At 40.7% G+C, this 25,766-nt stretch overlaps 1 protein-coding gene across 16 annotated transcripts in view; it reads left to right on the top strand.

Moving 5' to 3' along the window:
• The window catches only part of NCALD (neurocalcin delta), a 420,474-nt gene that overhangs the window by 50,149 nt on the left and 344,559 nt on the right, over positions 1-25,766 (top strand). For 2 of the 16 annotated variants that reach the window (XM_071207958.1, XM_071207957.1), the window contains exon 1: positions 24,779-24,858. The exons of 13 other annotated variants lie outside the window; for them this stretch is intronic. The gene's annotated coding sequence lies outside the window, so the exon portion shown is untranslated. Of the gene's footprint in view, positions 1-24,778; positions 24,859-25,766 lie in introns of those variants that run through there. One more of the 16 variants, XM_071207956.1, reaches the window with a different exon arrangement.

Here is a 25,766-nt window from a genome sequence, read left to right as displayed (position 1 = left end):
GTTTAAGTCTGTGTTGTCTTGGCTGGGCACCCACGCCACTCCCAGCATTAGGGCCCAGTAAGTGTTCTGGAATTCCTGAATGAAGCTCTAACTAACTGCAAGGTGGCATTAAAGATATGAACCCTCTCTCACCTTGGGCAAAAGCTTAAACTGATCTTCATAGCAAATGAATAAGGCCCTGGGAGATGAGAATCCAATACATAATATACATTTTAGGAAGGGGTGAGTGAGGTGGGGGTTGGCCCTATTGAGGAAAAGAATTGTTTCCAGTTCAATCTCAGGGTGGTGACTCTGGAACAGGTTCCCTGTGATTTTTCTTTCCGGGCTTCTCCTGGCTGCCTGCTTTTTGAACATTTCTGTATTCTTTGGCCTAACTACCAGGGTGAGCAGACAGGGAAAGGGAGACTGAACAAAAATGGCGTTTTACAGCTTTTTTAGCGACTGGAGGTTGGGTCTAGGAGGGTGAAATTGGTGGTTGAAAGAATCCTGGGGATTGTCTAAGGACTTATTTATTTGTTCATTTTTGTCTTCCCATGGATAATTGAGAACTATATATAATTATAAGTCAGACTTCTAGGAAATTGTTAAACAAACGAAAATCTATTGGCTTGGAAATACAGAGGTGTGAAATGTGCTAGATTTTTTTCTTTGAGGGGAGCCAGTGGTGATAGTTATAATATTAGTGCCGCCAATAGAAAAGTCCTAAAGCCCTAAGAGGGAAAGGGAGGATGCCATTGGTAATGGCAAAAAAAAAAAAAAAAAAGTTTTCAAAAGGGTACAACCTCGATGCTTCCACCCATGTATCTTCTATTTTGGTGACATTCTAAAGGCCTCAGGTTTATTTATCAGCATTTCACAGAGGAGTAATAACCTCCCGAAGGTTTAAAGCAAATGTGCCTTGAGGATCCCTGGGGTGTTGAGTGGTCCCTGGAGCTATTCTTGTCCCATCTTGCCTCCCAGCACTCTGCCCCTGTGTCCTCACCTCCCCAAGGTGAAAGGCAAGTGGCAGAAGGGTTTCAGCTTTATCTGCGGGAGCTGCACGCCTAAGGGCAGTGGAAACACTTGGACTGATAGGGAAAAAAAGCCTTGCTGATTCGTATCAGGACAAAGTAACGAGACTTTTCAGATTAGCAGATTGAAATCTGTTGCAGCTGCTCACCATTTCTATTTTGGGCCTGGAGAGCTTCTCTCCAACTGTTTCTTTCTTACTTTTCCACTCCCACCCTCCAAGCCTCAAAAGCCCATTCTGCGTTTTAGCTTTTTAGTTTTCCCAGTGCTGTGGAGTCTGTTCTGTCCATTGCCTGAGGCTCCTTGATTGTTTGCTGGGGTGAGAATTGTTGAGTCTGAGATTTAATTGTAAACCAGGTCCCCCAGAAAAAATCTCAAGAGAAGCAGGACTGGGTCCTCTGTAGATGTTGATTGAATGAGTGAGTGGTGAGCGGATGAAGAAACACAGAAGAGTAAAGCATCATAGAATAAAGCTTTACTTCTATCTGACTTCTAGTTGACTAATTTGCTTCTAATTTGACTTCTGTTAAGGGAGTTTTTCAGCGTTGAGCCCACTGACACCACTTAACTTTGGCACCTGTTCAAAGAGCATGTGACAGTTTGCATTCCTCTGTGGTACAACATTTTTGTGCATTTCTTATCATCAGGACACTAGTAACTTGGTTTAATTGCTTCAGTTACTGGTTAGCTGGCTGAGACTAATCTTTTGTTTGCACAAACCAAAGGTACTACGTGTGGGTACTGTGCTTGACCCTGAGGTTTTCTCTCTGTACCTCTACTGGTTTGAGCGGCTTTGTGTGGTTGGCCATTTACCGGAATGGAACAACTGAGACAGAGATAGAAAGTGAAAGTTGTTGGATAGCATCTCAGGCTCTCTCTGATATTTCAAAGAAGGAATAAAGTAAATAAATAAATTACTTAAAATTACTTTTAATTTTGGTGTTTTCTTTATAGGGAACATTAAAATTTCAATAACCCTCTTTTTATATTTTCTTTTTCTTTTTCTTTTATTTCACTTTTAAGTGCCAGCTTTGCTAAATTTGCTAAGTTGTAATATCCTAGGATTAATCTTTAAAATGTTTCTATCTATTCTACTAGGTGCTTTTTATTTAGCTCTCTTGTTAATTGATAGTTGAAGTATCAATGACAGTAAGCGATGTTAAAATTTCTGCTTCAATTGCCGTCTTTAGCTACAATTTGGGAAAACTCTGTCCTCAAAGTCATCATCATCATCATCATCATCATCATCAAAAGAGAGTACATATCCTCTTCCGTTGGACTATTTTTGGACATAAAATTGAAAATAAGACATATTCTCATATCATTCCAAAAATAAGTTATTTAAACAGTAACTTTAGCTTTGGCTTAATGTGTATTATATTCCAGTAAATGCTTCTCAAAGGACTTGTTTAATGCCTGTAACGAATGGATATCAGACTGGATAGGCATCTGCAGTATTTGAGAAATAATATGTTTGGACTATATGTATATGTATACTTTAAGATTTATTATTTATTTATCTCTCCCCCTTATTGTTAGACTTGCTGTGTCTGTTGTCTTCCTTGTTTCTTTAGGAGGCACTGGAACCCAGGACCTCTGATGTGGGAGGGAGGTACCTAATCACTTGAATCACCTCTGTTCCCTACTTTGTTGTGTCTCTCATTATATTTTTCTTCTTGTGTCTCTTGTTGTGTCATCTTGTTATGTCAGCTTGCCATGCCTGTCTGTTATACCAGCTCACTGTCTTTAGGAGGCCCTGGGAACCAAACCAAAGACCTCCCATATGGTAGGCAGGAGCTCAGTCACTTGAGCCACATCCACTTCCCATGGACTATAAATTTATGTATGGTTTCACGAGTCCTTTTGTAGCAGGTAGTAGAAGGGATAGAAATAAATTGCGTCATGTTATGAGGATTGAGTAAATTAATACACATAGATTTTTAGAATAGTGCCTGGCACATAGATAATGCTACATATAGTGTTTGCCATAATAATTATTATTATTACTATTATGATTATTATTAGGTTCAGAAGTGTCTCTTTATATTCTGGCATTGAGTAATTGGTTTAATCATTCAACACAATGAACAGGTTCACTGAGCTAGTACTACATGTAGGTACTGTGCTTGACCCTGAGGTTTTGACGATGAATGAGATTCAATCCTGATCCACAACTCACTCTCCTTCTGTGGAATGCTGTTCATTTTTGAACTACATCAATTGTAGAAGTAGAAAAGGTTCAACAAATGTTTCAGGAAGGGAGGGAACAATGTTCATTCAAAGAATGAAGATAAGTGAAATGACTCAGCAGACATTAGCTGTGCCTGGGAGACTTTAGCTCAGATGTACCATGGAGGTGTGGGCAGTCATTCATCAGTTCTTCCTCAGCACTCCTTGCCACACTGGCACCCATTTGAGGGGTCTGGGGATGGGTTAGAGGAGCATAAAACTGCCTCCCGTAGCATTCAATGACCCTTGTCCTGAGCCCTGGCAGTGTGTGGAGTGAACGTTGTCAATGTTCTCTCTTCTCAGTAGGGAACTTTCCAGAGCTCTTGGTGTCAGAAGATAGAACAGGAAGGGTTAACCCCAGGGTTGCAGCAGCTGAATATACAGCTTAAACAGCCGTTGGGGATGAGATCACTTCTGTTTTGGGAACTTAAAGGCAAACACAGTTGCATTTGTTCATGTAATCATTGCCTTGTTTGAAATTGTTTATGTTTAGAAATTCATGCTGGAATATTTATCAGTTGGGGTACGGAAACCAACTCTGGCTACTTAAGCCGAAAAGGGATTCATTGAAAGGCTGTGGGGTGGCTCCTGGACTTGAAGGAAAAGCATGAATTGCCTATGGACCAGGTCTAAAAAAGGAAGTTGGGCAGCTCTGGGGTCCTAAATATTGGGGAACTGAGAGTCTTTTCAGGACTCTACTTCAGGATATCTCAGCAACAGCCTTCCCCCCATCCTGGTAATCTTTCTTTGGGATTCAAACTCCTGGAAGAAAGAATAAGCTGGGTAATTTTGTCATGTCCTTACCAGAGGACCCAACAAGACTGCAGCTGGGGAGGGTGGTTTCCTAACGTAAATCAGGGGTGGATTCTGGAAAGGCAAAAACCAACATATGTCCATCATGCACTATGACATGATGGTTTATTTCGCAGGCCTCCTTCTTCCTAATCTTTCTGGCCTCTTTAGTTTTAGTCTTTTAAAAGAACATTTGAGTTTTCAGAGCATGACTTAGGCTAATAATGGACAAGTTAGTTACTGTGAATACAAGAACTCAAGAGAATAACTTAGAGGCAAAAGATGAAGCTATAGATCCAGAGCATTGGGGCTGCACTCAGAGTGTCTTCGTTAATGTACTTTGGGTAGGAAGCCATGGATTAGAAAGGGTGGTCTACCTCAGTATTTCTCAAACCGAGGTCTGTATTTTCCTAGGGGTTCACTTTCCTGGGGGATTCTCAATGGGAACTTTAAAATTGTGACTATCCTTTAAAAGTATGTGCCTTTATATACTTATTTTACATCATCTGGATGGTATTTAATATCACAAACATTGATTCCTCTCTTCAGGCATTTTGGTACATTTGGGTGTACAGAAACATTGGCATTGAGTAGAAAGACATTAATCGCTATGGTCTAATGAGAAAAAATAGAAGGCAGGCTTAACATGAAAAGAAAGCATTTGTTCAAGTGCTGGCCAAATGATACTACAGCGCTGTTTGTAGAAGAGAGAAAAATGTTTGGAAAATGGGACCTTTATGTGGCGGGTAGCAACACAGGCATGATGAATGCAAGAGAATTTGTGCCACAGCAGTGAGCATCATACTTAGTTTCAGCAAAACAGTATAATCCTTTACATGACACTAATGTTATTTTAAGTTTTATTGCCTTTGCAGTTTTGTTTGAGTTTGATGTGTATATTTGTTTTTAAAGTGGTATAAGGCCTACAGGTCCAAGCTATATATGTGTAATTTTGTATTTCTACATATTTAAGTGAATTATAAAAAAAATAACTTCAGTCAACCCCAGATGTCCTTGAGGATTTTTTTTTTCCCTTTAAAAGGAGGTACGTACTCACTTCCCACCCCCACCTTCATGGGAGTAGTACTCTTCTCCATGCCACGGGTGATGGCTTGGCAATGAGATTTGCTTTGGCCAGTGGGATGCCAGCAGAACAGAGGCTTGAAAGGAACTCGCAGTTTGACCTCTTGCAATCCTCCTTTTCTCTGGGAGAAGATTATATTTTAAGTCCTGATGATCCAAAGAGGATGATAGATCTGTGGAGCAAACCTGAACCCTGCTGAGCCCAAACTAGATGAACTCAACCTAGCCAAACAACAGACCTGTAAGCAAGAAATAAGTGTTTATTGTTATATACCATTAAGACGCCGCCACTGTTTGCCATACAGCATTACTATAGTAAAACCTAAGTGATCTGGTCTAGCACATTGATTAGTTACCTGCACACTGGGGTGTGCAACCATGGTTTTATTGAGCATTTACTATGTGCCAGTCATTGTCATAGGTGCTGGGGCTTTAGCAGTGAACAAAACAGATCAGTTTCAGCCCTCAGGGAACTTATTTTCTAGTGGATATTCCATAATTTTTGTGTAACTATTTATGTATCTGATAAATTATTTGTTTTCCCTTTTTTGAAAGAGGTAAACTAATGCCGCTCCAATATGTTTGGAAAATGCCAGGTGTCTAGATAGATATGATCTTGTCTACAAATGAATTTTATATCGAACAAAAGAGTAGGGGAATAACTTGGATACTGATGTTGTCATCATTATCATCAAAATTTCTTTCATTAAGGCATTTGCTTCTCTTGACTCATGTCTAGAAATGTCTAGTAGAGAATATAAAAATAGATGAAAAAATAAGAACATCATCACTTTGTCTACCAATTTTGTTCTTGGTTGATTTTGCTTTATGCAAAGTTTTGACTGGGTTCCATAACTAAAAATAATCTCCCTGTGTACGTGAAATTTCACCAGGGTAAATGGCTGTGTGTGCTTATATTTATGCATGTCTGAAAATTCTGCCGACTGCAGTGTACTGTGGCGGCTGGTCTGGAATGAAAACACAGTCCTGGGAAGGGAATTTGAATGTAGCATTGAATACATTTAAAAATATTATTCAAAGGATTGAAAAGTTCAGCTTTATGAACTTAGGACTATTGGGAATCAACAGCAAAAATTCATATTTCTTGTTTTGTGGAGAGCAGGACTGAAATGCAGCTGTATATATTCAGTTTTCAGAAGCCATAAAGCTGCAAAGGCTCATTTCAGATTTAACTCAAAGGAGGTAAGGCTTGATTGTTCAGACTAGTGCTGGGTAGATAATAACAAATAGCATGCAGTTTGAAAAATAATTTACTGTGCTTTGGAATGCAGTGAAATTTGGAATATTTTGCTTTGATGGTCAGCTCCCTTTTGTCTAGGCCCTCAAACTTATTGGCCTGAGGCTGGTGTGGTAAGCCTATCACACAGGTCTGAGATACTTGTATGTGCACCAGAGCCCCCAAAATATTGTTATCTATCCACTCTGAGAAATTATATTTGCAAGTAGGAGTCTGCAGTTCTCCTTAGAGAGAATTGGATACTTCTCTCTCTGCCTGTTCTGCAGATGGTAATTATCTGTCTATTTGCTGTCATTTTTTGGATGATGGTCCTTGCTCTTTGGCAAAAACTCTGCTTTATGGCATTCAGTTTCCCTTTGGGCATGTGAGGAGGGTAGTGATTTTCTGTGAATGGTGTGTAGGTGGGAAAGGAGTTAGGACCATCTTTGAGTATGAAAGAATGTAGTCAATCTAATAGTGAAAAGTGATGAAAAGTAGATACTGCCACTTTATTTCCAGATTGAGAGAGTACTGCTAAGCCATTTGGAGTTAGGAGGAAATTTTTAGGTAATTTTGGAAAGCAATCACCCATTTAGAAACAATGTTTTATTTCTAGGTAAATAAGTTAATGGCTTCTTTCTGATTGAGTTAAGAGCAGAGTACGCAGGACGAGGATGACCGATTTTTAATATGATCTCATCAGATCTGCTCTCAAGGCTGTTGGAGTTTTCATGTTGGTTTGGCAGCCCTGTGCTTCCCAGGGCCCAGATGCTGGGGCATTTTCTTTATCAGGCTCTGTGATTCAGCCAAGAGAGAGGTGTTGCAGTAGTCAGCGAGAAAGGAACAGGCTGGAGAAACCGTGAGGCTTAATGGAGAGTCTGGTTCCATAAAAAATACTTCCATGTGCTTGGGGAGAGGGAGGAAGAAATCTTTATTCACTTACTCCTTCCTTCCCAAAGGTCTGGGGCAAGTCATGCTGGTCAGCGACTAGACTGAGATGTAAGATCTCCTGAGGATGATTGTCTAGAGGAGCAGAACCTAAGCATTCATTCCCAAACTGTTTTCTCTGACCATCATCTTTATCGCCTCTGGGAATTTGTTGGAATTGCAATTTCTCCTGGCCTCACCCCAGACCTTAATAAATCAGACACTCTGGGGGTGGGGTTTCCATGGATTGTTTAAACAAGCCCTTCAGGGGATTCTGATGCATTGGAAATTAGAAGACCTTAGGCCTATACAAAACTAAAAGGCACCAGGGACCCCAAATCTGTTACCCAGTACTGAGGGTGGGGGGTGTGGGTGAAGCCAGTACTCATCATGGAAAAAAGGATTTTCCTCTCTGAACCCAGTAACTAATAAATTTAGTATGATGGTAATGGTAATTTTTTCAGAGATCGTTAAGCATTCATTCAATTTTCTTTCTTAAATGTTACAGTATCAATGCAGTGATTCATGACATACTATAAATTTAGAAAAATGAATGCTTGGATCATATTTTAATATTTCACTAATGTTTTTACATTTTTATAGCCTGATTTCTTTCAGGTTTGCCTCAACTTCTTTTGGAACTCAAGCCTGTGACTTAAGGGTTGCCTTTTTTTTTTTTTTTTTAACATTCATTTCTTCATTCAAATACCTTGGAATACCTGCTATGTGCTAGACCCTGTGCTCCATTAAAAGACATGGTCTGTGTCTTCAAGGATAGGTAGAAGAGGGAGGTGGAGTTCTATGTATAACAATAACCACAATATATCCAATTGAGGTGACAGATTTGGGAGCAAAGAAGATGCAGTGACTCACAGAGCCTGGCAGGAGGATGGCCCTCAAGAAGTCTTGGAGGAGTTGATATTTGAACAGAGACGTAAAGGAACCAAGCATTTACCAGGTAGATATGGTAGGGAAGATTGTTTTAGGAGGAGGGAATACATATGGGACTCTATTTGTTGTAAGAAATTATCACAAACTTGGTAGTTTAAACAATACAAATTTATTTATTGTTCTATAAACCAGAAGTCTGACACAGATCTCATTGGGCTAAAATCAAGGTTTTTGCAGAGTACATTGCCTTCCAGAGGCTGAAGGGGAGAATCTATCTCTGTGCCCTTTCCAGATACTACAGATTGCCAGCATTCCTTGGCACATGGCCCCCTTTCCTGTCTTCAAAGCTAGCAATGGTAGATGGAGTCCTTCTCACACTGCCATTTGTTTCTGTGTAGCCAGAAAGGTTCTCTGCTTTTATGGACTCGGGTGACTAGATTTGGCCCAGCTGAATATCCAGGATAATCTCCTCCATTTCAAGGTCCTTAACTTTAATTACTTCTGCAAAGTCCCTTGTGCCATGGATGGTACATATTCACAGGTTCTGAGGATGAGGTTGTGGACATCTCTGGAGGCCATTATTCTGATTTCTACAGAGACAGCATGGATGCACAAGAGAGTGTGGACTGTTTTAGACAGAGTAAGAAAACCCAGGATAGTCATGCCATGGCCAGGAGTAAGGGGCATTGTGCAGTGGAGCAGTGGGGAATTGTGCAAGGCAAACTAGAACAGCAGAACAGAGATGCTGTCAGCAGAGGCCAACATTTTAACAATTTTAGTTGTGGAGTTCATTCAGTTGACTGACTAGTTTAGAAAATTAAATCCTCTCTCTTTATAGGGGAAAAGTGGATGATGGCCACAGGGACAGGCGGAGATAGATGGAGAAATTCCATTTCTCCTTTTTCTAGTTTTTCTTACTTTAGTTATATGTCTCACTCCCTGACCAATATTTTATTGGGCAAGCCACTGTGAATCACAGGAGTTTGGTACAGTAGAGCAGCTCTTCAATAAAAACTAACCATTGAATTATATAGTAAAAAACTTTATATTCCTGTTACCAAAGGGTTAAAATGGGCATGGTGTCCCTTTGCAGTGAAATGCTAGTAGTGCTGCTCACTTTTCCTTCTAACCACATCGTTTGACCTGTGTCCTCATTGTTTAGCTGCTTTCCCAATTAAAGATGGCATATCATAAAATGAGACTTTGAGGGCTGTTTTCAAGTCCCTAACATTTAAGTCCCGCAGCTAAGAAGTCATTTGGAATGTCTAATATGCTCTAGAATTCATTTTCACATGGACATCTGCCAATATTTATTGAATGCCTATCAGGAGCAATAATGGACTTCAAGTTGGCCATAACCTTCACCCAGTCCAATCCCCACCAAATGTTTTATTGCATTAAAGTCTCAGATTTTAAGAGCTTTGTGTTCAGTTTCTCTATGCTGCCAAATTACTCTGAATGTAAGTAGGTTATTTTATTATTATCTTTTAAAATAGTTTTCCTTAATAGTTCACCAGTAAGATTGAGAAAGAAAGTCAGACAGTGAATATTAGATGGGTCTGATAGGTAAACATACAAGATGTAGAATCAAAAGAAGTAGTTTTAACCCAAACTGGGAAGAGTAGTAGGTAATGGTAAGGGGGAACTCATGACTTTGGAGGCATGCAGACTTGAAGACAGACTTGAAGGTACTAGTGCTTGAGGCAAGTAGAAATATAAAATGAAATAGTTATTTTTAGTGGGGTTCAGAGGTTGAAAATTTTAGCAATACATGTTTCTAACAGGAAAACCAGACTATATTGTCAAATTTATTTACCCAGAGACAACTTCTATGAAACACCTAGTTGTGTATTCTTGCAAACATTATTTAGTGTACTTACAGGCACTGAGGTCATAAATTGAGGGGTTTTATAAATGATACTTTTTTTCCTCACTTGAGATTAGAACTAATTAGGAAAGAGACATACAGGAGCCAATCGGGTGGAAATTTTATATATATATATATATAAATGCTGATATATATATATAAAAACTGATAAAAACTACGTTAGAGAATGTGACTTTAGACGTAAGGTCAAGTAGGTTTGCTGATACCTTCCCCTGAACCAGTCCCTGCAGTGCTAGACATTAGAATGTTTCCCCATCAAGGGTATTGAAAAGGGGACTGGAGAATATATGCCTCCTGTGGACAGACAGTTCCCTGGAGATGAGAGCGGCAGAGCAGGCTTAGCAACCTTTCTCCAGCTGCCAATTAGATAATCCTGCTACTCTCAGCAACAAATCACCCGTATTGTTGCTGTCCCAGAACAGCCCCCCCATTTTGCCTCATTCCATCTATGAAGGTGGGCTTAGCACTTCTCTGCATTCTCTCCACAGAAACTGCTTAGAATTTACAGAGGATTTCATGATGGAGTTGGTAAGGAGGGAGTTATAATACCCTATAGGTTATGGGAAGTGGATGTGGCTCAACTGATAGAGCATCTGCCTACCATATAGGAGGTCCAGGGTTCAGTACCCAGGGCCTCCTGACCCATGTGGTGAGCTGGTTCACGTGCAGTGCTGCCGCACACAAGGGGTGCCATGCCACACAGGGGTGTCTCCCGTGTAGGGGAGCCCCCGTGCAAGGAGTGCGCTCCACAAGGAGAGCCACCCCGTGTGAAAAAAGCACAGCCCTTCGAGGAGTGGCGCCACACACATGAAGAGCTGATGCTGCAAGATGACACAACAAAAAAGAGACACAGATTCCTGGTGCTGCCTGACAAGAATGCAAGCAGACATAGAAGAACACACAGCAAATGGACACAAGAGAGCAGACAATGGGGGGGGGGGAGGTGGGGAGGGGGTGTAGTGGAGTGCGAAGGGGAGAGAAATAAATAAATCTTTAAAAAAAATACCCTATAGGTTTGTTCCACTCAGAAAATCCCTATTAGACATTTCACCCAAGTCTCTGATTTTAGCTTGTCAACAATTGGATCTTCTCCCATCCCTTCTGCTGTCCCTCCCTCTTCCCTTCCCCTGCTCTCACTATTTCGCTTTTTCTTATATAAAGAGGATTTGCTTCATCCAACCTCCTTTAAATTTGTAAACTCCTACCTTTCACCCTGCTCATCAAACAAGAGACCCTCCCAGTGTCATGAGCCATCATTCTTTGAAGGTAGTGGGGGTTTATAAAGAACGTTTTTCCTATCCATTGATGATTATGTAATGTTGAATTTTAATGGGAAAATATTATAAAACTGTAGCTTCTGAAGCTTTATTTTCCCATTTCATTTTGCTGTCACATAGATAAAATTAGCAAAGTGGCCACAAAGTTATACAAACTATGGAAATGCAGAGCATCACAGGGTTTCTTTGTTTTGTTTCATCTTTTAAAAAAATTGTCTCTGGAGTGGTCCTGACTAAGCGGCAGATGGTCATGGAAATCTAGACTTGTTCAAATACAGCCCAGGCTATGTTTCATGTCTCAAACCATCATTATTTGTTTCCTATTTTAAGTGTAATCAGGAGGGATGACTTGTGTATGCTAAGTTTGGAAGAAGGAATTGATGTACCAGAGCTGACATGTTGTACCAGGCAAACTTAATTAGGCTTTTCCACATGTCAGTATTACGAACCATGTTTTTCCTTCCTTTTTGAGGCTGGGGAGACTCCTATGACTTCCTGAGATTCAAAGTTAGAGCTCTTATGTGCTGTTCTCCCACTTCTATTTGTAGCAGTTACATTTACTCATTTCAACAAATATTTAGTTTCTGCTAATGCTTCTTGAGTGCTGACTCTGGGCAAGACACTGTGCAAGGCATTGGGGATCTGGCATAAAGAAGCTCTTGCCATTTCTCTGGCTGGTACTCAACATTCTAGCCATCTGCCTACCTCCCCTCCAGTCCTCTTCCAGGCTGTTCCTTACCTCAAAGCCAGAATGATTGCTTTCAACCATAAGTATGATGATCTTATCACATCCTCTCCCCCCTAGTCAGGCTCCTGAGCAAAGGTGGTTTGCAGGGTGACAGCGGCTTTCTCCCTTCTTCCCTAGGAGCTGGAATGTGGGGTTCTCCCTGCTAAGAGGGTGCCTCCTTCTCCCTTTCTCTGGATAACTGCTGCAGCTCACACTTCACCTTCAGGCTAAGGAATCACCTCTCAGGAAGTCTTCATTGCCCTTCCTGACCAGGTCAAAAGCTTCCCACAGTCCCTGGATAGCACTTTGCTGTTGCATTTTATGTTTAGTTGACAGATGCTTGTCTAAGAGACTGTAAGCTGTCTGAGGGTGGAGTCTCGTCTGTCTTTTTCACCGTCACATTCCTAGTGCCCAGCACAGTGTAGCCTCTCAATAAATACTTGTCAAATGCATGAATAAAGATAGACAGGCTCTGGCTCTCCAGGAATTTACATTCTAGTGGGGGGAAGACAGACCCTTAAACTGAAAATTACAATATGATGTGGTGTGTACTATGCAGGATAGGGGAAATATGTGGTGTTATGGGAGCACATGGACTGGCCATCTAACCCAAACTTAGGGGTGGTCAGTGAGGAAGAGAAAGCAGTATGTAGTGCAGTGGTTAAAAGCACTGGCTCTGAACTCAGACAAATATATGGTCAAATCTTGGTTTCACCCCCTCTTAGTTGGGTAGCCCTTGGGAAAGCCACATCTTTGTACCTGAGTGTCATTATTTGTAACATGGGTCCAATAATAATACATACATACTGAGGCTTGCAGGCATGTTCTACTTGGGAGCATTTATTAGTTACTGCTGTGTAACAAATTATCCTAAAAGTTAGAAGTTTAAAACAAGAATTTGTTATTTCACAGAGTTTCTGAGGGCCAGGAATCTAGGAGTGGCCTAGCTGGTGTTTCTGACCCAGGGCCTTTCTCATGAGATTGTAGTTTGGCTGTTAGCTGGGGCTGCAGTCTCTCAAGGCTTGACTGGGCCTGGAGGATCCACTTCTAAGCTCAACTTGTGCAACTGTTGACAGGAAGCTTCAGTTCCTTACCCTATGAGAGTCTTAATGGGGCTGCTCATGATGTGACTTCCTCCAGAGTGAGGAATCCAAGAAGAAAGCACCCCAGGTGGCAGCTGCAGCCTTATAACCTAATCTCAGAAGTGACATATCATTGCTTCTGCCATTTTCTATTGGTCACACAGACAACTGTTGATCAACCCTGCTACAGTGTGGGATGGGACTACACAAGAGTGAAAATTCTAGAAGGCAGGGATCTTCAGGGCCCTTCTTGGAGGCTGGTTACCTTAACTGGTCCAACAATCAGATCTCAAGGACACCAGAAATTGGTCTCTGATTCAGCCAGGACCTCCTGCTGAGGTTCCTTTGAAAACTCATCAGTCAGGCTTAAGCTCATCAGGAAATATTTTCAGCACAAGGAAAACTTGTACTCTGATAGTGTTGGTTTAGATTTTGTACCTGACTGCACCAGCTCAGCAGGGAATAGCAAAAATTGTCACAGAAGTATAAAGACCTGCCTTAGGAAAGTTCCAGGTGGAGAAAGTGAAGGGACCAGATTGCATCCTCACTCTTGTCAGGTGGTATCAAGAGCCTTTGTGGGTCCTTGATAGGCAGCATACCAAGACTCCTCTGCTGCCCACCAGCTTCATGTGCTTGAATTCTTATATGTTTGCTTTGCCAGAGATGACTCGTATCTTCTGCCAGTGAATGATAATCACTTCCTGTTAGTTTTCGATCTCTGTCAACCCAGTGACAGCCTCATAAATTTGTTATGAGGAAAAATGTGGATATCCATAAAAAGTACTTGGCACATACCTAGGACAGAGTAGCCTCCAATGATGTCAGGATTAACAATTTGAGGAAGAAGCTTAAGAACTAGCAGCAATTGGGTCCTGAAAGTAGGAACCAGCCAAGTAGGGAAAGTGCTCCAGGTAGAAGGAACAGCACATGCAAAGGCCCAGAGGCAGAGCAGGGAAGGCTAGAACAATTAAAGACTTTTTGGGAAGATAACAAAGGACTTTGCAAGTTATGTTGAGAGTTTTCACTTTTTCCTAAGAGTTGTAGGGAATCACTGAAAGACAGTTTCTTGGTGAAATCTTTGTAGCAGTTACTGTCACAATGTTTCCTTTCTTTCACAAGAAATTCAGAGTTTGGATCTCAAAAATAAAGCAAACACTTGAAAGGATGACTCCTGCACTATTGTTTCTAAGCACTAATTGTCCTCCTGGGGTTGAGATGAAGGGTACAGCTGAGGCTCTGGTCTGGAGCTTGGTCTCCTCTCCATGACCAACTCCCGCTGCAGTCTTTTGGTGATTCATTCAGCTGCTCATTCTTTCTTCTATCCAGTCTTTCAAAAACACACTTACTGCATTTATTGAAGGTGAATTTAATGTAGGGGTGCCAGGCTCTTTGTAATGAACATTATCTCTTTGGATTGGCACAAACTACTTCATAAGGCAGGTACATCTGATCTCCGTTTTGCAGATCTCAAAGCTAGGACTCAAAGAAGCCAAGTGAATCCCTCAAGATCATTTAGCTATTAAGTGGGAAGCCTCAGAGCTCTGACTCAGGAATGCTTCACCCCAAAGCTCGCCCACGCTCTTAAAACAAACAAATGAACAAAACCAAACATTGCCCCTGTTGTTTGTACTATAGAGAAGTCATACAAATTTTTTTGTAGAAATTTTAGAAAATAAACAATGCAGTTATATCTGTCCACATAACTTATACTAGTGTTTTCCCTTTGGAGGAAAATATTGAAAAATAAGATATTATTTTTCCAGTTTATGTGAAGTGAAATTGCTTAGTCAAAGAGTATAGATAATGTTAAGCCTTCAAAAATGTTTTCAACAGACTGACCTTCTGAAAAATTCTATCAAATTACCATCCAAAATATGTGTTCTTCATTCTTAACCTGTCTTAAAAAGATAACTAAAGACATAAACTCACTTCTGGGTGGTTTTCTGTGCCAACCATTTAGTTTGAAGGGTCTTCTTTTAATCTACAATAACCAGGGGTTGAGGAAAATAAGAATCCAGTAACAGTTTGGTTTACCAAGATGCAGTAGGAAATAAAAAGAAAGTGACAAGAAGAAAGCTGAAAAAGAAGAACTTAGATTTTAGTTTATTTTTGTTTTATCAAGTGTTCATCGTGAAATTCCACAGTCTGTGATGGGTCATGTGTTCCAGATTAAGACTATACAGTCCACATACCAACTGACTGGTTGACAGATTTATTAATTAATAAACAGTGCAGTTATTTCTTGCACCATTAGTTAGTTTGGTGATAAAAGAATAAATCAAGTCATGTCCAAGTGAACTGACTCTTCATTGGAATTGGCTGGTTCTATCAAAAGGGCTCTTTTGGTACCACCGGACACAGGGGAGACATGCCAGGAAGAAGGCACGCATTTTATTTAGCAAGTCACTTAAAATGAAAATAAGAAAATGTGCATTTTTATATCCTTAATAATAGCTCATGCTTATCAAATGCTTACTAAGCGCAGATGCCATTCTCAATGCTTCCTTCTCTCTCTCTCTTTTTTTTTTTTGTTTCTTTTTATTACCTTTTTAAAAAAAGATACATAGATCACACAAAATGTTACTTTAAAAAATATAAGCGGTTCCCATATTCCCCACTTCCCACACACCCCCCCTCCACTGCTCCCACATCCACAACTTCTTTCGTTAGTGTGGTACATTCATTGAATTTGATGAGTACATTTTGACACACTGCTACACAGCATGGATTATAGTTTATGTTGTAGTTTATATTCTCTCCCAGTCCATTCAGTGGGTAATGGCAGGATATGTAATGTCCTGCATCTGTCCCTGCAATATCATTCATGATGACTCTAAGTCCCGAAAATGCCCCCATACCATTTGCACTTGGGTGGGAACAACAGGGAACAACAGGCCACTTGAGAGCAGCCGGTACATTTGAGCAGCTGCTGCTACTGCCTGGGTAGGTAGTGGGGTCGAGAATGTCAAGCAGGTTCCATTGGCTCTTTGGTGTATTGTGGATGTGATTTCAGTCTCTCTTTCTTGGTCAACTTGAGATAATTTTGAAACTATCTCATTAAGTGAGTCTTTCTCAATAAACTTGACAATCATTTTTGTCAACTTAGCAACACTCTCAAGGGGTCTAGTTATGCAGCCCTACAAAGTTGCTCTTCTGGAGTTGGGTCACAGGATGAGTGTACCTTCAATATTACTATATGTTGACTAATTGATCCTCACCATAACTGTACAGTTTATATTAATATTTCCTTTAGTGGTGTGAAAAGTTCCCTTTGTTCCATATCTCAGTACCATTTGGTGAATTAAAAACTTTTTTTTTTCCATTCTGATGGATCCGAAGGGACATCGTCCAAATTTTAGTCTTTCCTGCCCCTGGGACAATAGCTTTTACGTAGCAAAGATGTTCAGTACACATGATACTGAATGTGTGACTGAAAGGAAGACATGACTGCACTAATACCATTGTGGATCAATGGGGAAATCACAGTCAGCATATTTGATATGTCTGAAAGAGGTGTAAGAATCACCTCTGATGGGATTGGGAGAGGATACAATTTTATTTGCAAATAAATAATCCTCTATAAATCATTGGGTGGGGTCCTTATATGTATTTAATCTTAATTGGCAAACCCACAACTTTTAAGACTGAGAGTCCTTTTAAAAATAGGCATTTATATGCCAGTAAAAGTAAAATATAAACACATAAGAAATGAGAAACCAAATAATTCTAAGAGATTACTGATTCAAAGTCAGAGAAATGACATCTAACCCATGAGGCATATGTCCACATTGCCTGGTCGTTATTAATGCCAGCTTTGGAAGCTAAACTGCCTGGGTTTGGACCCTGGCTCCACTGTTTGTTAGTTTTTTGCCTGAGTTTCCTCCACTGTAAAGTGGGGGAAACGATAATTAGCCTCCGAGGGGTGCTGCGAGGATAAAATGCATTACCCATGGAAAATGCTTCATCCTATGCCTGGTATATGGTAAGGTCAAGCAGTGTTACCCATTAGCACCCCTCTACATATTTAACCACTTTTAATAGCCCGTTAAGAATAAAGATTTTATTTTAAATGTCATAATTTAAAATATGTAATATCTGAGTATTTAAGCTCATATTTAAATACTAAATTCATATTTAAATTTGATACTTAGATATTTAAAACTTCCCAGTTTGGGAGTGATGCTATCAAATTACTGTTTTAAGAAATGAAGATTTCTGTACTGGGTTTGAATTTCATAGTACATATGACATGAGATTATAACCAAAAGTTTTATACTAAAAGTGTCATGGGTATATTACTCTTAATATTTATAAGTTAGAAGTTTGTCTCCTTATAGGATTCCACAGGTTATTCCTGTCGAGGGGTCTGGCTCTTGCTTATACTGTGGTTATCAAGTGTCTTGAGATTTGTTTCTAGGGCAGGGCTTGGCAAACTTTTGTCCTTGGGCTAAATCTAGCTCAGTGCTTTTTGTATGTATGGGCCTCCAGTTGAGAATGATTTTTACATTTTTAAAAGGCTGAAAGAAAATCAAAAGGATAATATTTCATACCAAATGAATTTTATATGGAATTCCAATTTTAGTGTCCATAAATAAAGTTTTATTGGAACCCAGTCACACTAAATATTTATGTATTGTCTGTGGCTGCTTTTGTGCTAAAGCTGCAGAATGGAGTAGTCACAACAGAGATGATATGGCCCACAAAGCTTAAAATATTTACTATCTGGCCCTTTACAGAAAAAAAGTTTTCCAACCCATTTGGTTCTAAATGTGGGAAGACAAAGGTAAAGAGGTGAGATTGAGTTTTGTCCATTTTGAGACCTGTTAGTAGGTGAGGGAAGGAAGAGCGAATTCTTTCAATGGAATAAAATGTCTAGATTTTTTTTTTTTTTAAAGATTTTATTTATTTATTTAATTCCCCCCCCTCCCCTGGTTGTCTGTTCTTGGTGTCTATTTGCTGCGTCTTGTTTCTTTGTCCGCTTCTGTTGTCATCAGCGGCACGGGAAGTGTGGGCGGCGCCATTCCTGGGCAGGCTGTACTTTCTTTTCACGCTGGGCGGCTTTCCTCATGGGCGCACTCCTTGCGCGTGGGGCTCCCCCACGCGGGGGACACCCCTGCGTGGCACGGCACTCCTTGCGCGCATCAGCACTGCACATGGGCCAGCTCCACACAGGTCAAGGAGGCCCGGGGTTTGAACCCGTGGACCTCCCATATGGTAGACGGACGCCCTAACCACTGGGCCAAAGTCCGTTTCCCAAAATGTCTAGATTATGTGCGGCTCTAACCACTTCATGTCCTGCTTAACGCTCTGAGACAATGCAAGTGAAAACACTTTGAGACTGTGAAGCCCTGCAGAGGAAGGTAAATGCCTTCCGAGTCAGTGATATCAAAAGGTTGCCATGGCAGGTGGGTCTGCTGCCTCAGCACCCTAGAGGGAGCCTGTGAATAGGAGTCTGTAATCTGTAATTTTCTTTAGGCCCAAATGCATTAGATAGAAGGGCATAACCCAGTGGGAGTGTTTTCCTTTTATTTTCTGATATTCTTAGGCTGTAATCTTTTCAACTGCTTCATCAAGACTTATCTGCTGTAATTACTGAGATCTGTGGTGCATGTTATCAACATATCAGAAGGACTAAGAAGCCCTTTCCTTAAAAATAAAAAAAAGTTATCTTAAGATGCCAACCATAAAACGTTTAAAAAATAGTTCTTTGTATAACTTCATAAAGAGCTTCTGAGAGATTCTTCCTGTTTACTTTACTGCTGGTAAAAGTCCAAAGAACATTAATTCAGATTCTTTCTAGAAAGAAAAATTCCAGGGGGTGTAATTGTCTAAGGCAAGTTACATTTTACACATGTTCTCTCTCCTGCCCATTTGATGACCTATTTTACTGAAAAGTTTCTTGAAGTTTCTTTTTCTACATAGTTCTCCATTATTGTTCAAAATGCACACCCTAGGGAAAGGATACCTACCGGATGTCCATTTTTTAAAATATTGAAATAATGGAGTATTTTGCTCACTTTATACACCATAGTTTGAATTTCTCATGGCACACTGTGGTTGTTGACTTCTGTGTTGTGACCGAAGCTCCAGCTTTGTTGTGGACCAAAACTAAGTCTTTGTTGAGAGGTTACTTTATTTCTTCCATTTGTCCTTTCCCTATTGTCCTTTGGAGTACAATGCTGCTGAATAAAAATGTTAACTCAGTTGTCAATGTAGTGCTCAGTAGCATTGGAAAAGCAGCAGCATTTGGATCAAAGTACACAGTAGACAAAAGGAAGAAGAGAATTATAAAGCAGAGAAGGCTTCATGTTTTTACTGAGCTCTTACAGATACCAGCCAGTGATACTTGTCCACATCCTTTACATGCATTATCTCCTTTATCCTTACCACAGCACTCCAGGTCAGATTTATTAGTACTTGCATTTTGCAGATGAGAAATCTCAGACCCTAAGAGATTAAATAACTTACCCAAGGTCTCACAACTCCAAGGGGTGGGGCCAGGGTCCAAACCTACCATGGCTGGCTCCATAAAATTAATGAGGTCAACCAAAACTTAACAGTTTGAAACCTGGAAGAAAGGATACCTGTGAGGGCCTGTGGTGGAGGTTTGGAGGTTGGGTCAGGGAGACTTGGCCTCAACATTAAAGCCCTCAAATTTTGTCTTTAAACGTTACTGCTAAGTGAAAGTTTTTAAATAAAAATTAAAAGGCCACCTGTGCTGGTAGTTACCAAGAGCAGCTTCATTTCTGAGGCATGGCAGGGACACTTTTAAAGAAAAAAATTGACCAAGTTTGCGGCTTTCTAAATTGCAGTTTTTGCAAAATTTAGTGATTAGCAGGTCTTGGTCAGGTAGGGAAACCTATTTTATAATGGATAAGTGTGCTATACTCTCATTGTATATCTGCTCCCCAGTTTGTAAAACACTACCCCCCCCACCATATAAATTGGAGACTTGATGTCAGTCAGTCAAAACATTTCCTCGGGAAGCGGACTTGGCCCAGTGGTTAGGGCGTCTGTCTACCACATGGGAGGTCTGCGGTTCAAACCCCGGGCCTCCTTGACCCGTGTGGAGCTGGCCCATGCGCAGTGCTCATGCGCGCAAGGAGTGCCGTGCCACGCAGGGGTGTCCCCCACGTAGGGAAGCCCCACACACAAGGAGTGCACCCCGTAAGGAGAGCCGCCCAGTGCGAATGAAAGTGCAGCCTGCCCAGGAATGGTGCCACACACACGGAGAGCCGACACAGCAAGATGACACAAAGAAAAGAAACACAGATAGATTCCCAGTGCTGCTGACAAGAATACAGGCGGACACAGAAGAACACACAGCAAATGGACACTGAGAGCAGACAACTGCGGGGGGTCGGGGCGGGGAAGGGGAGAGAAATAAATAAAAAATAAATCTTAAAATATATATATGTTGTGTATATATATATAATATATGTAAAATATATATAAAACACAGTAGAGACAATTCTCTAAAAAGTAGAAGTCACACTGCCCAGGTACTCAGTCTTCTGAAAGCACATAAGTGCTGCTTTGCCCCATCCAGCACTTACCAAGATATGGCTCGCCTGCCTGGTCCGCTCTAAATGGCCCCTCTTGAACTTAGTTGCTGACCATAATTCTCTCCCTGTACTGGTGGACTAGCAGGCCTCCTCCACCACCAGACCCAGAAGGGTAGATAAAAAAAGTGGCCACTTTGTTCACATGCATGCTCTTTCATTCCAACAAGAAAAGCCTTACAAGTGGAGAAATGCTATTGTCATTTACTTGCAACTTTTGTGTGTGTATGTGTGTATCAGAAGTTTCATTAAGTATTTTGTATTTGTTTGTGGGTTTTCCCCTTAAGTACTTCAGTCTCTCTGTTTGGAAAAGAGAAATAAAACAGACACACATACTTTTTCTACTTTGTAACAATACCTTCTATGGGCACTTTCTAACCAAATGTGCTTTGTCTTTATCAGGTCAGACCAAGTTAAAGGGTATAGTTGCCTCTTGTAGCCTAACTTTTCCCTTACATTATTAATCTTGGAGCTGGTAGTAGTGGGTCAGTGAGGATAACTTTAATGTTCCTACAATTTCAGAGAGAAATAAAAGGAAAAGTCGCCTTTAATCATTTTTTTTTTTGCTTATTATGTGTGAAGTGCTTCATATTTCTTAATTAATCCTGATATAGGTATCAATGTTAGGATGATCAATATTTTCATTTTAGAGATGAAAGACTCTGAGGTAAATTATACAAGATCCCACAGTCAAGAAGTGGCAGAGCTGAAATCAAAACCAAGATTGTCTATCCCCAATTTCATGCTAAAAGTAACTAGACTCTTAGGTCCTTGAGGAGAGGGACCATGTCTGCTTTGAATATCTAGGGCCTGGTACACAGCGGTGCGCAATAAATATTGGCTGGCTGAGTGGTCTTTTTTTTTTTTTTAAGATTTATTTTTTATTTATTTCTCTCCCCTTCCCCATCCCCCAGTTGTCTGCTCTCTGTGTCCATCCGCTGGGTGTTCTTCTGCGGGAATCTGTGTCTCTTTTCATTGCGTCATCTTGCTGCGTCAGCTCTCCATGTGTGCGGCACCATTCCTGGGCAGGCTGCACTTTCTTTCGCGCAGGGCGGCTCTCCTTACGGGGCGCACTCCTTGTGCGTGGGGCTCCCCTGCGCGGGGGACACCCCTGCGTGCACAGCACTCCTAGTGCGCATCAGCACTGCTCATGGGCCAGCTCCACACGGGTCAAGGAGGCCCTGGGTTTTGAACCACGGGCATCCCCTGTGGTAGACGGACGCCCTAACCACTGCGCCAAGTCGGCTTCCTTGGCTGCGTGGTCTTTACCTCATGCTCTCTTTGGTTATACCACAACTTATACCCTAAACCTGAAACTTGAAAGGAATGTGTTTTAGTTTTCCTAGGATGCCGACCAGAAATGGACCGGCTTTTACATGGGGATTTATTCGTTTAAAACTTACAGTTCTGAGGTGGTGAAAATGTCCAAAAATCAAAGCATCATCAGGTGATTCTTCCTCCCCAAAGACTCGGCTGCTGAGAATCCTGGACTCTTCTACCATATGGTAAAGCACATAGCAAGGCACCTGGTGCCGTTGCTGGTCTGTCTCCTCTCTCTCAGTTGCTTCTGGTTTTCTCTCTGTCTCCCTGTCCATCTCTGTCTCTTGTCTCTGTCTGTATTTATCCTGTTTATAAGGACTCCAATAAGAGAATTAAGACATGCCCTAAATGAAGTAACCTAATCAAAAGGCCCTTAACTGAAATAACCCACCCACAGTAGGTACCTACCCACAGGGATGGACCAGCTCTAAGAACATGATTTTCCAGGGTACACGTAGTCTCAAACTACCACAGAATGGCCATTTTAAAAATTCTTCAGCCATTACTAAGGTATCACTCTGTCCTTCATAACCCTCAGAAAGCCTCAACAGTCCTCTTTTGTTCTAAATAAAGGGGGATCCATTCCTCTATTCCATTCATTCTTCCATTCCATTCTTGTCCATTCCAGTCAACAAGTATTTCAGTAGGATGTGAACAACGATGGAAGTATGCATCCTAATTAGTCATGCCTCTTGGTTATGTAAGAGTGGGTGAATTGCTCTTTTTTAAAATGGTGAGAGCTCCAAAAAGTAACAAAGAAGGGGAATGCATCAGGACCTAGAAGTTACTAATATCCTGTTTTTCAGTAAAACTATCACAGCATAGTTATCCATGTAAATTTAATGCATCTATTTAGGTATTTTTAATGAACAACTTTAATGTTATATAACTAAAACTTCAAGATGACATGCTAAATACTAAAAGAATTATCAACTGGTCAAGGTTCTGACTCATTTTAAGTAGTAAATAATGATGTTACTTCTAATCATATGTTATGGGATCTCTGAGGTGGTGAGAGAAATGAAGCACTTCCATTTTTTTCAGAAGGCAAAAGTATATGAAAAATATGAACATGGCAACAAAATGTGCAACAAAATTATATTATGTCTTAAGGTTCATATTCAGTCAATCAATGTTTCTAACATGCTCAAAAAATCACAATGAGTGTTTATATTTCCGTTTTAAAAGAAGAACTTTTTAACAATGTGAAAATTAGGATTTCATAGCTTTATTGAGCAATTCATCCATCAGGCAACATTCCATCCAGAAAGTTAGAAGGGAGCTCTGCTGAGAGGGTGAAAAGGGGAAGCTTATGTAGGGCAAACATGGAAGCAAGTAAGGAAATGTTTTTTTTTTTAAAGATTTATTTATTTATTTATTTATTTCTCTCCCCTTCCCCCCGACCCCGGTTGTCTATTCTCTGTGTCTATTTGCTGCGTCGTCTTTGTCCGCTTCTGTTGTTGTGAGCTGCACGGAAATCTGTGTCTCTTTTTATTGCATCATCTTGTGTGTCAGCTCTCCGTGTGTGCGGTGCCATTCCTGGGCAGGCTGCATTTTCTTTCGCGCTGGGCAGCTCTCCTTGCACGCATCCGCATGTGAGCCAGCTCCACACGGGTCAAGGAGGCCCTGGGTTTGAACCCTGGACCTCCCATGTGGTAGGCAGATGCCCTATCCCTTGGGCCAAATCCGCTTCCCGACTGTCTTATATTTTACTGCAACATTGTCTACCTTTGTGGAGGAGAAGAGAGGCAGAAATCACTTCAACTTTCTATTTCTTCAGTGAAACCTGCATACCAATTTGATTTGTCTTTGTCAGGAAATAAATAGAGAACAAGAGAGTCTGTGTACTACCTAATGCCCCCACATTTTTATTAACTCATTATTTAATTGATAGTTAATTATTTTTTGCCTTATCTGGAAAACTTTAGTCAATCCGTTTTCTCGGAATATGGGTGCTTAAAAATCTCTATTCCATCCATTAAAATCTTTAAATGTCTTAGAAATAGTCAAATCTGTAAGCTCTTTCACATCTTCTCAGAAGCAGGCAGGAATAAATCTTAAGGTAAAAATAGTATCATATCCCCAAGTGGGCAGAAACTCTCCAAACCATAAATGCAATTTTAATTCTAGTTTATCTCTTGAGTATTAAGTGGAGATTTTTTTTAAAGATAGAGAAAAAGTCATTTATTCTCACATCTTGTTCAGCTCATTATCCTAACTATTGACACTAAAAATAGACACACCCATGAACACATACACACACGTATACAGCCAATGGGTATTGTTGTATGAGGGGACAGAATTCTGCTTTGTGCTCTGGAGACTTGCTTATTTATGAAATCCCTGGAGTAATTTTTATCACACATGCTTAATTATTTGGGGAAGTGGATTATATAATTTGAAAATTATTTAAGCATTTAATTTCTAGCACAGTGCTTACCACACTTTAGACTCATTAAACATCAGTGAACTAAACCGAGGGCCTTTGTGAGCTCCCTATTCCTAGAAATGGTTGATAGAAATGGTATAGTATGGCATTGTGATCAATTCATCATCATGGAATCAACTTAGTGGGTTATAACCAGCATTTAAAATTTGAAGTACAATGAAATAGATGGAAAATACCAGGATGCATTCAATGTATTAAGGGAAAATATTATATGGTAAAATGCTTGTTTCATATATGTATGTATAGGTATGCTGAGTAACAGTGAAATGTTTTTTTCTCCTTGCGTTGTGGTAAAAATGCTTAAAAGTCAGTGGTGTAGAAGAAATTCAAGCATTGATTGGGTGGTTGAACTCACTGATGATGACGACAACAAGAGCAGCTAAAATGTGAGTGTTTGCCATGTGGCAGGCTCTGTGCTGTTTTTAAAGGCATTTCTAATTTAATTCTTAAAAATACCCAGCATGGTAGGCACATAATATTCTCAATCTGTAGATTATCAATCTATGTTTCAGTGAGGTTAAAGTGCTGTTTCCAAGGTCACTTGGCAGTTAAAAGTCAAGCTGATACCCCACTCAGCTAACATGGAGGTGAAGAAGGTCAACCACCACACCAGGGAGCCAAGAGTGCCTACAACTGAAAGCAGGAGAATTGCATCCAGCATCCATGTGGAATCTGAGCCCCCTCTCAATATAGAGGTGGAGTGGACATAACCATCCCAGGGTCCACAGGATAGAGGAATAGAGTATGGATTAGAGTGGACTTACTAATATTCTATTCATGAACTATTGTGATTAGTAATTGAAGAAAATGTGGCATTGGTGTGGAGAAAGTGGCCATGGTGGCTGCTGGGGGTAGGGAGTGGGGGGAAGAGATGTGATGTGGGGGCATTTTCGGGGGTTGGAGTTGTCCTGGGGGTGCTGCAGGGACAGTTGCTGGACATTGTATGTCCTCCCATGGCCCACTGGGTAGACTGTGGGAGAGTGTGGACCATTGACCATGAGGTGCAGCAGTGCTCAGAGATGTATTCACCAAATGCAATGAATGTTTCATGATGATGGAGGAGGTTGTTGTTATGGGGGAAGGAGTGGGTTGAGGGGGGTGGGAGGTATATGGGGACCTCATATTTTTTGAATGTAACATTAAAAAAATAAAGACAAAAAAAAAAAAGTCAAGCTGAGATTTGAACTAAGACTGTCTGCCTCCAGAATCAGTGGATCAGAATCATTATATTTTAAGGTCCCTCCAGAGAAGGCAATTCTCAACCTGTTGATCATTGCTCAGTAATAATGCCATC

The sequence above is a fragment of the Dasypus novemcinctus genome, chromosome 14 (genome assembly GCF_030445035.2).
Source record: "Dasypus novemcinctus isolate mDasNov1 chromosome 14, mDasNov1.1.hap2, whole genome shotgun sequence".
Taxonomy (NCBI): Eukaryota; Metazoa; Chordata; class Mammalia; order Cingulata; family Dasypodidae; genus Dasypus; species Dasypus novemcinctus.
Note: the sequence above shows the minus strand (reverse complement) of the source record. Positions and strands in the feature narration are given on the sequence as shown.